The sequence below is a fragment of the Tachypleus tridentatus genome, chromosome 3 (assembly GCF_004210375.1).
Source record: "Tachypleus tridentatus isolate NWPU-2018 chromosome 3, ASM421037v1, whole genome shotgun sequence".
Taxonomy (NCBI): domain Eukaryota; kingdom Metazoa; phylum Arthropoda; class Merostomata; order Xiphosura; family Limulidae; genus Tachypleus; species Tachypleus tridentatus.
This window is the reverse complement of record NC_134827.1, coordinates 84,849,999-84,861,957: the sequence shown is the minus strand read 5'-3', so window position 1 is coordinate 84,861,957 and position 11,959 is coordinate 84,849,999. Positions and strand designations below refer to the sequence as shown.

Below are 11,959 nucleotides of genomic sequence, written 5' to 3'. Positions count from 1 at the left end.
TACAGGGAGAGCAGCTAGTTATCACCACCCACCGCCAACTCTTAGGCTACTCTTTTACCAACAAATAGTGAGATTGACCATCACATTATTACTCATTCAGTTGTTGTTTACAATCTATTACCTGATATTTAAAATAAAATAAATGCATCTTTTCAGATCGTTTAATTTCGTAAATTTCTGAGGTCTGTAAAAAAATAACGAAATTTTATGACGAAATATCTTTCAAGAGTGTGTGTGTATGTGTGTATGTATTGTCTTATAGCAAAATAATATCGGGCTATCTGCTCCGTCCACTGAGGGTAATCGAACCCCTAATTTTAGTGTTGTAATTCCGTAGACTTACCGCTGTACTAGCGGGATACGTCTTATAAGCTAGAATACTTTGTATGAGCCCCTTGGACTCGGTATGGCCAGGTGGTTAAAGCACTCGACTCGTAGCCTGAGGGCCGTGGGTTCGAATCCCCGTCGTACAAAATATTCTCGCCCTTTCAGCCGTGGGGGCGTTATAATGTACGGTCAATCCCACTATTCATTGGTAAAAGAGTAACTCAAGCGTTGGCGGTGGGTGGTGATGACTAGCTGCCATTCCTTTAGTGACTCTAGTCTTACATGTTAAATTAGGGACGGCTAGCGCAGATAATTTTCGTGTAGTTTTGCACGAAATTCCCAAAACAAACAAACCACTGACCTTTTATCATCTAACGAATCACAAGTTCGTATCTCGAATCTGATTCGTAAGTTCTTTCCTACATCAACCACAAAATAACAAATATGCTTATGTTACAAACTGAAAATGTTTTCTTTACAAACAGCCGTACAGCGACGTTTCTCCTACAGAGCTATGCTTCGATCGAGAAACTTCGAGGAATAAATGAAGCTGCTCAAGGTATATTGGTTCGTTGACCGAACGTGGAAACGCAGATCAATAGGTTTCTGCTCCACGGTCTGGGGACCATCCACATAATGTACAGTTCTTCCCTCTTATGTTGATGCTTGTCTGTGACATTATTTTAAACTCAGCAAAACAGGCATTAATATTTTGTTTAAAAAAAGGGATTTCTAATATGAATGTTTTAAGTAGTTATCAGAACTAAATCCATTCTCTCTCTCATTTTCTTTCTGGCTCTTCGTGTAGCTATAAAAAATACCTTGCATCAAACTGACGAGAATAATTTGTATTTAGGCTTAATGATGTGAAGAAAAATCTTAGCAAGAGAGGAGTGAATTTGTCTTCGACTTTATGTATGATTTCAAGTTACAGTCCCGAAGTATAGATTGCAGTGAAGCCACAATTTTGCTTGGCGTTTAGTCCATTATTTCGAATAATACAATTAGAGATGATATTTGTTACTAAGAGTGGATACCCAAACCAATAATGATTTTGCTTTATACGAACTTTATTTCACTACTTGGTATTCTCAAATGTCTATATATATATATAAACATTTCATATTTTATATTTTAAATATATTATTGCATCGTACTTTCCTTTTATTACTGAGTTTCGACATCGTAAAAAGGATTTTAGAAATATGAAATAATTATTTTTATTTATTCAAATAGTCTGGTTAAACAGACAGATATTTCGTTCTTTTTGTAATTTCGCTTAAAGCCACACGAGGGCTGTCCACGTTAGTCGTCCCTAGTTTTACATGGAAGGCAGCTAGTCATCACCACCCACCGCCAACTCTTGGGCTACTCTTTTAGCAACAAATAAAGGAATTGGCCGTCACATTATATATGATGCCTCAACAGCTGAAAAGGCGAGCCCGTTTGATGCGACCAGAATTCGAACCCTCACTCCTCATATTACGAGTTGAGCGCCCTAACCATCTGGCCTTGTCGGGACTGACATTTCGTTATCAATATGTTTCGGAAAATTATTTTTTTCTGAAATTATTATGAAGCTGTTTGTTTTTGAATTTCGCGCAAAGCTACACAAGGGCTATCTGCGCTAGCTCTCCTTACTTTAGCGCTGTAAAACTAGAGGAAAGGCAGCTAATCATCACCACTTACTGCCAGTTATTGGGCTACTATTTTACCAACGAATAGTAGGATTAACCAAGATAATTATAACGCTCCCACGGCTGAAAGGACGAGCGTAGTTGGTGTGACGGAGAGTCGAACGCCTTAACCCACTTGACCATGCCGGTGCTGTATTATAAGTCTTTGAACGAAATAATATCTTTTTTTTCATCAGTTTTATATATTACTTGCAGAAAGGTTATATATTTCAAAATAAAATTGCGTTAAAGGTTTTCTTCATTACAAGTGTCATGCGCCACCTACTAATAAAATGTATGTTGGTGATATCTATTACAGATAAAAAGCAAACAATATCTCATGAAATCAAAAACTATAATTTTCTGATTCACTTTATAAAATGATTAATATCTAATAGTGTTGGGAGACATTTTTAAAAAAAAAATATCTCCTACATAAAAAAATAAAAGTTTAGTCGCATTTAATACACGTCTTATAAAGCTATATAATTATGATGTAGTCCAAGCACAGTACCAAAGAATATTTAATAATATAGTGTGACTTGAACAGTCTATTAGAGTAAACAAGACTCGAATAATTAGGTAAATTATATTACGAACTTAATATTAGTTAATGCAAAGGAATTCCAAAACATATTATAATACATAATGCAAAATATGAAAGAAAATGTCGGACGAAAAGACAAAACTCAGAGTTATACAGATGAAGTTAAAAGATAAAGGATCTAGCATAGGAATAAACAATAACCAAACGAAACCATATAGTGAAAGAAATGCATTACATAAAAACAATTGAGCTAAGTGTGTAATAAAAACCGTGGTAAAATTCTCATATACTTAATTTTAAGAACTTTCAAATCGATATTAAAATAATTAATATATATTGGTTTGCAACAGAAGCTTTAGACTGTGGTGGATCACAAAGTTGTCATGGTGAACGTCACGCACGCTTGCAGTCGGTCCGCAGCTGCTGGAAAACCAACATACAATTATTTATTTGTTTATATATGCCCTACATCCTGTCTTGAAAACACAGTTGTATTTTTGTTGTTCGAACACATAATATCAGACCTCTGTACAGCCTGCTTGCTCAGACTCAGCATGAAGAAACAACTTATCACAAATAAGTTATTGCGGTTAGGGTCCTTGACTTGTAATCCGAGAATTGCGGATTCGAATCCTCGTCACACCACATATGCTGGCCCTTTCAGCCGTGAGGGCATTCTAATGTTACGGTCAATCCCGTTGTTGGTAAAAAACTAGTCCAAGGGTTAGATTTGGGTGATGATGACTACCTGCCATCCTTCTAGTCTTACACTTGAAAATTAGGGACAGCTAGCGCAGATAGCCTTTGTGTGGTTTTACTTGAAATTAAAATAAAAGGACGAAGTATCTGTCCGTTTAACGAGATTATTTGAATAAATAATAAGAATTATTTCAATTATGAACGACTAACATAGATAGCCCTCGTGCTGTACGTTTGATGGATTATAACACTAATATCCGTTCAATAGCTGCGACAAATACAGCGTTTTTTAGCCCACTCTATAGCTTTAAAATTAGAGAGAAACAAGAATATCTTGTGTTTTTTTTGTAAAGAACCTGGTGTATTTGGATAACCACAGTATATTTTGGTAAGCAAGTTATGAAAATAAAACAACTATTTCAAAGAACATTCTTGACTTAATATAAATTTAATTTCGAGGAATTACATATATTGTTTTTTTGTATTTGTCTTAATCCTGTATCCTTATGGTGGGTTGTGATTGTTCCTGGACGCTGAACAACTACGCTGAATGTGGCCAGTGTTGAGAAGTTGATCTTGGAATGCTACAAGTTGTTTGTTTTTTTAAATTTCGCCCAAAGCTACACGAGGCTATCTGCACTAGCCGTCTCTAATTTAGCAGTGTAAGACTAGAGGGAAGGCAGCTAGTCATCACCACCCACAGCGCCTCTTTTGGCCTACTCTTTTATAAACGAATAGTAAGATTGACGGCACGTTATAGCGTTCCCACGGCTGAAAAGTGTGAAGGGGATTCAAACCCGCGACCCTCGGATTACTAGTCGAGTGCCTTAACCATCTCACTGTGCCGTGCCTGAACGTTATAGTCGAACTAGTACACTTTGTTACTCACATGGAGTACTTGTTCGGCAGTACAGTTTTTTTTTAATTGCAAAATTATTATTCATCTCGAAAACAATGCAAATATATTGTTTAATTCTCACCGTGTTTACTGTGTAATATTAAATTTAAATTCTTTAGCACGAATCTGTGTGTCCTTGTAGAGGTCAGGCTGGTATTCCATATTGCATGTTGGGGTGAAAGTACAGTTAATTAATCTTAAGATGACACAAAGAAACAAACAGAGACGTTTCTCTCTTTCATGATAATAAGACTGCTTCATGAAGCATTACTTTTCAAGCATCTTAAATGTGTAAACCATGCTAGAGTAGCAAAGAATTACCAATAAGTTATGTAGTTGTATTATATAGTATTTATTTCACCGTTATCCATATTTGGACCAGTTCATACGTTTCACCCACGTTGTATATTTATATGAAAGACATAGTATAGGCAGAAAATAAGTCTTCCCTAATATTTATTAAACCTTTTTGTTGTTGTTTTTTTCATTATAAAACCTAAGGTTTGTTTGTTTCTTTTGGAATTTCGCGCAAAGCTACTCGAGAGCTCTCTGAACAATAATAAAACCAAAACTATTAGAAAGTAAAAAAAGTACAACAAGCCCAACAGTTATGTTGAATTGTTGTTTAAAGAAACTTTTCGGTTGATTTTGTTTGTTTGTTTTGAATATCGCGCGAAGCTACTCGAGGGCTAATTTAGCAGTGTAAGAGTAGAGGGAAGAGCTTGAGCTACTCTTTTACCAACGAATAGTGGGATTGACTGTAACATAATAACGCTCCCATGGTTGAAAGGGCGAGCTTGTTTGGTGCAACGGTGATTTGAACCCGCAAGCCTCGTATTACGAGTCTAACGCCTTAACCCAATTGGCCATGCCAGGCCAAAACCTAAGGACTTGCAACTGTAGAAACTGGGCAAAGCATACATAGCCCATTGCATAATTTTATGCTTAGCTACAAACAAGTATTACATTTATAATTCTTTATGTACAATAATATGCATTTTATATATATGAAGTACATCTTAATTAGATGATGGAAATTTATATAAAACGCACATAAATATAAACAAAGTTTTTAAAATACAGACAAAATATTCGATGTTATCACAAATAAAGATTTAATCATGAAGAATCACCTGCCTTAAAAAGTATCATTATTTGATAAGTGCATTAAAATGCTGTAATCTACCAATAAGATAAGTAATTACGACAGCAATATGGCTTTTGCTTTCTTTGATGCAATGGTGTAAATATCTAAACCGCGAAACGATTAAAATGTATATGTTTTGTCTCAGCATTCTTCGTAATAATTCCTTTTATCGATTATGAATCAGAGCTATACAAGAGTATATTACGTGTGTTTGAAATTAAACACAATACTACACAGTGGACTATATGCTCTCTTCCCACCACGGTTATCGAAACCCGGTTTCTAGCGTTGTAAATTTGATGACGTACCGCCTTGCTACTGAGAAGTTGTATACAACATTTGAAAGCTATGATTTCAGAACTAGAAAGAATACAATGTTAAGCGTACAGTTATTTTTCATGAATACATAGTTGTGTGTATTGGTGTATTGTTCTTAGAGCGAAGCCACATCTGCTGTGTTCACCGAGAGGAATTAACTCCCTGATTTTAGCATTGTAAATCCGAGGACTTACCTCTGTCCCCGCGGAGGACAAATACACAGTTTCAGTATGATATAGCCCACTACTGCACAGCGGTATGGCTGTGGACTTACAACCATAGAAACCTGTTTTTTGATACCCGTTGTAGGAAGAGAGCAGATAGCGTAACATGTAGTTTTATTCTTAGTTTCGAACAAACCATATACATGTGGTATACGGGCATGAATAATAACCGTTTTGTGTTGATTCAAGTAACAACTACATTAAGAAACCAGTTACCAGTAACAACTAAAACATTTATGATAATTTATACTTCAGTGACTCACTGCCCTTACTTTTGTGTAGTTGTTAAATTTTATCTTTTCACACAGATACGATAACAAATGCCTGTTTTTCTATCTGTATGAATTGATAAAATTCTACTCTCATGTAGCTTTACCTGTGAGCGTGTGGAGTTTTAAAGAGCTCATTTAATACTGAATTGATACAACTCTAAAGCTTGAAACAGTCGTCACACAAAGCACAAATATACATCAAATATACCATAATGGAATTCTTGCTTATATGATACTGGATAAAACTTTTTATTGCGCAATGTGCAATCCCCAACTTTGCGAGATTTTTATCCTACATGCACATGGATTTGCAATAAGGGTGACGATTTTTTCATCTCTGTTTCTGATCACGGAGATCTTTATTTTTCTCTATTCTCAGGGTGTAGATATAACGCCATGAATACACAAGACATGCATATTTAATGCACTGGCGCCATCCATAAAAATATAATAATACTGTTTATTGTATGTCCATAAAAATACTTCGCAAGGTGTGGATGGATCTTCAGCAAAATTAATGTGGAGGTTCATTAGGTCTGTGAGAAAACAAAAAAACATATTTTCAATTTTCAATTTTGCGGTTTTTACGAGTGTTTCTGCGGGTTTTTTTTTACCACTACTTTGCCCCTGTTGATGGATATTCACCAAATTTGGTATGGAGATTTGATAGATCCATGAGGAGATACATTCGAACTTACATTTTCACATTTTGTGTTTTGCTGTTTTTATGGGTGTTTTGAATTTTTAAAAATTATGTAGAAAAGAAACAAAGTTTCATGTCCTGCGATAACCTTTCATTAATCATTAATTTACATTACTTCCAGCTAGGGTATGCGTGCCCCAACTGGTACAAAAAATCAGTGTTATAAGCCCTACGACTTACCACTGAGCTACAGATGGGTGGGTTTGGTTTGGTTTATTTTGAATTTCGCGCATAGCTTCTCGAGAGCTATCAGCTCTAGCCGTCCCTAATTTAGCCGTGTATGTGTTTATGTTTTCTTATAGCAAAGCCACATTCGGCTATCTGCTGAGCCCACCGAGGGGAATCGAACCCCTAATTTTAGCGTTGTAAATCCGTAGACACACTGCTATACTAGCGGGGGGCCTTAGCAGTGTAAAACTAGAGAGAAAACAGCTAGTAATCACCGCCCAACGCCAACTCTTGGAATACTCTTTTACCAACAAATAGTGGGAATGATCGTCACATCATAACGCTTCCACGGCTGAAAAGGCGAACATGTTTAATGATTGGGATTCAAACCCGCGACCCTCAGATTATGAGTCGAGCGCCCTAACCACCTGCCCATCAACCCTTGTCATGTTTATAGCACAAAACAGTCAACAAATGAACAACTGACTTTATTACATTAATTAATGTATTATTATAGATAATTATCAGGAATATTGTCAGTAAAACTAATTTCAGCCTAGACAGGAATACTTAACAGTGATTTATCATAACACACCAGCAACCTGAGAAGGGCACGTGAAAAATAGTTTCTTACTGATTAGTGAATTTTGTTTTCAAAACTGCGCGGTGGAAAATGAATAAAAGATATAACGTAATATAATGACAATTCTTTATGCAACATGGTACTTGTGTTTTAATTTGGTGTAATGAAGTCACGTGACAATGTAAGTAGTTGTACGTTATGTGAAACTCACTGTCTTTGGAAAAGAGGCTAGAACTGTCACGTGACAGTTTTATATAAATTATTTTGTACATTTACATACCTCGATGACTGTCCCTCACAATAAATGTGCAAGACGAAATTGAAATCTGTTATACGACGTGCTAATGACCAGCACATGACGTGTTCAGTTTACACATTAAATAAAAACTTTCTAATACTGGCACTTCTCTATCAACAATATTTACTTATGTCACATGTACAGCGAATGTATCAACAAGGAAAGAATAAGTATGTGCAAGTAGGCTGCCACACGAGAAACTTTGTTTGTTTGTTTTTGAATTTCGCGCAAAGCTACACGAGAGCTATCTGCACTAGCCATCCCTAGTTTAGCAGTGTAAGACTAGAGGGATGACATCTAGTTATCATCACCCATCATCACTCTTGGGCTACTCTTTTACCAACGAATAGTGGGATTGACCGTCACATTGTAACGCCCTCATGACTGAAAGGGCGAGCATGTTTAATGTGACCGGCATTTGAACCCGCGACCCTCGGATTACGAATCGATTGCCTCAACCAACTGGCCATGCAGGGCCACCTTACGGGAGAGAGATTTCCTTAAACTCTCTGTTGCATGCGTTAAGAAAATACAGTGTAAAATAGTTTATCTATATTTCTCCATCATTGGTCGTTGGAAAAAATCACGTGGTCTTATTCTCTCTTTGTTGGACTGTTTTTAAAAGAATCAAAGAAGTTTATTGCTTTTCAAAGCAGCGCAGAAGTGCCCTAACATTTACATATCTTACACCTAAAAGTCGTGAATAGTTGTTAGTATCTGTTGACTAAAACATTAAAACCTGAAAGAATTATGATTATGTGTTTTATTAGATATGAAAGAACCACTATCTATTGAATTGGAGGAGAGAGTCTTGTTTTTGTATTTCGCGCAGAGCTATACAAGAGCTATTTGCGCTAGCTGTCCCTATTTTAGCAGTGTAAAGCTAGAGAGAAAACAGCTAGTTATCACCACCCACCGCCAACTCTTGGGCTAGTTTTTTACCAACGAATAGTGGGATTGACCGTCACATTATAACGCCTCTACGGCTGAAAGGGCGAGCATGTTTGGTGCGACGGTGATTCGAACCCACGAGTCTCGAATTACGAGTTGAACGTCTTAACCCACCTGGCCATGCCGGGCCAAGAGAGAATTTTTAATAAGTATTTTAATCTATCAAATCGGATATGAGAGATCTAAAGAACTGCGATGATCTGTTGATTCTGGATGTGAAAATTCTGAACAATTTTTATAATTCTCTTCTTTTACTTGGATAGGAAAGCATTGAAGAAATGTTGTAACCTGTTGATAACAAGTGAAAACCTTGTAAACGTTTCGTAATATGTGAAAGGTGGGTAAAAGTTTAATAACCTGTTCACATAATTATATGTATTTCAAAGTTCTGAAATGTTCTCGCACAGGGAGTGACTTGTTATGATAAATTAATTTAATGAGCTTCATTCACTTTGTCAGATTATGTTTGTGTTTCTTACCTGCCCAGTTTACTCTTAATCCATATTAATTTTTTTCTCTCATTACATTGTATATAATTCTGCATATTAATTATTTATCCTTATTGTCTTACAATACACAGAAAGACGATTTCTTGAAGCTAGTACATAGCATTCATAACTATTTAATGTCATACATTGTCACTTTTAAAAACACATAGCTTGCGTCAAGACAAAGTTGTTACACAATAATGTACCTAAATTATGTCCACCATGAGGCTTAAACCCCACGTTTAGAGATGAAGGCTTCAGACGTACTGCTGAGCTACCAGGTACTGTACGTATTAGGTTATACTTCCTTAAAACTTATGTAAAGATGTATTGCATTTTCCTCATCAGTCTGTTAACCATCTCTGACCTAAAACGTATAGATTTTGACTGAGCATATACTCTGTTAATGGGTTATATAGGGTCTTTACTATTAACACTTAAAAAGAAAGAAAAAAAGCAAGAGACAGTTACGTATGATATAGACGTAATCCAAACATGTAGTATGTATCCTGTACACTAGAGATAACTATACCATTTATATCAACGGGATTTGGAGCAAACTACACGTGAGAGTCACTTGATGAATACACGTGGAACATCTGTATATCCGTAACACCACCTGCCGTTGCTTTATATTCAACAAATTCCATTCAGTTAAGTAATTATTATTTTATACAATTTATTTTGCATAAACAAAATATGATATTTATTGTGTTTTATTTCTGCTGTGAAATTTTTGCTCAGACAAGAAAAAAAGTGACGTTTTTTTCAATCGATTTTTAACATTCAGGTTAAAAATTAGTGCTGAATAAACATACATGGCTTGTTTGAACCTCTAAAATTCATTTTAATGTAAAAGAAATTCGAAAACTCAAGTTACTTCTTTGTTAACTCGAAGTAATAACGCTCTATTTATCTTGTTGAAGAACAACAGCAAAAACCGCGTTGGGCTCTCGACTGTCTTCACCGCTGGAAATCAAACCCAGGAATTTAGCGTAAACTTATCTACGAGAATACAAATAGAAGCATTTCCTTTGATTTAGTACTCGAACACTAAAATTAACTATGTACTGCTCAGAACATGAAAGCTTCTCAAATTAATAACTACGTGCTGTTTAAAACTTTTAACCATGTAGTACAGCCACGTAACATCAGGAACTAATTATTGAACTCAAAAAGTGTTGCACTATGTAGGAGATTTTGGAATCTTTGCCTGAATGAGATTTAATACATTCCAATGATTTCTTGATTGGAAGTCCGGACTTAAAAACCAATACCTTTAGTCACTGTAAGTATAGGTTAATAATTTCAAATTTATTTTAACACGTTTTTTTGAGGTTTTTAAATTTTGCGCAAAGCTACTCAAGGGCTATCTTCGCTAGCCGTCACTAATTTAGCAATGTAAACTTAGAGGGAAGGTAGCTAGTAATCTCCAACCACTGCCAACTGTTGGGCTACTCTTTTGTCAACGAACAGTGGGATTGACCGTCACTTTATAACGTCCCCACGGCTGGGAGGGCGAGCATGTTTGGTGCGAAATTCAAAATAAATCAAACATATTTTATGTTTGAAACTAGAAAACAACAGTAGCGACACTAATGTATATCAAATACTAATATAAAAATGTGTGATGAAAGAAGACAAAAACGTGCCAAATGTATATCAGGCCCCCCAGTGGCTCAGCGGGATGTCTGCGGACTTACAATGCTAAAATACGGGTTTCGATACCCGTGGTGGGCAGAGCACAGACAGCCCACTGTGTAGCTTTATGCTTAATTCAAAACAACAACAACAATGTATATCAATTAGTACTATAAAAAAAGTGTGAAACCTCCGTTTACAAACGACAAAAATCTACTGAATGTATGTCAAATATTAATATAAAAATGTGTGAAATATCAATCTAAAAGGACAAAAAACATGGACAGAGTGGAAAAAAAATATTTGGTTTGTTATTTTTCATGAGATATCCCCACTATGTTCACGTCGGGGAACAGAACTCCATGTTTTAGCTTTGTGAGTCCTCAAACTTAACATTGATCCACCTAGAGGCAGAATATTTAATTATTTGTAGTTAATTCCTAAGCTATAAAATAGGTTATCTGTGCCAATCACTGATATAAAAACCCGGATTGTATCGTTATAACTCTCAATACTTAACGCTGAGGGGTAAAATATTTACAAGCTAGAAACTAGTAATAAACACAGGAAACCTATTTGAGTTCGTGAATGTAGACAAGATGTATTTAAGAGCTCGCAATAGATGTAATAGAATTAGTTCCGTTTATATTTGTTATAGATAAAAATGGTGGCAATGTGACCAACCCAAACATCTGATCATGTGACATTATAAGTCATAGAAGTGCATCATGTGTTGTCTTTTTTTAATCGCTTTAGATATGACTACTGATTTAAAATATTTGTTTCTTAGGTTTATATATTATCATATATACGTTTCGTTTTCAATAAATTAGATGACATCTACTTGATGGAAAAGATTTTTGGGAATTTAACCTTTAGTGGCATCTTAAAAAATACGTCGACTTAATGACCATAAGATCCCTGTAAAGCTCAACGGCCATCTCAAAAGCCTGATAGTCATAGAATCTCATTAAAGTCTAATGGCCATAGAATCCCGGTAAAGCCTAATAGCTATAGGA

The 11,959-nt window shown here is 35.7% G+C and overlaps 1 protein-coding gene across 2 annotated transcripts in view; it reads left to right on the top strand.

Moving 5' to 3' along the window:
- LOC143247382 (Krueppel-like factor 7) overlaps nucleotides 1-11,959 on the top strand; it is a 144,152-nt gene that overhangs the window by 10,652 nt on the left and 121,541 nt on the right. The window contains exon 2 of one of the 2 annotated variants that reach the window (XM_076495377.1): nucleotides 9,075-9,148. The exons of the other annotated variant lie outside the window; for it this stretch is intronic. The gene's annotated coding sequence lies outside the window, so the exon portion shown is untranslated. The remainder of the gene's footprint in view (nucleotides 1-9,074; nucleotides 9,149-11,959) is intronic. 2 annotated transcript variants of the gene reach the window in all.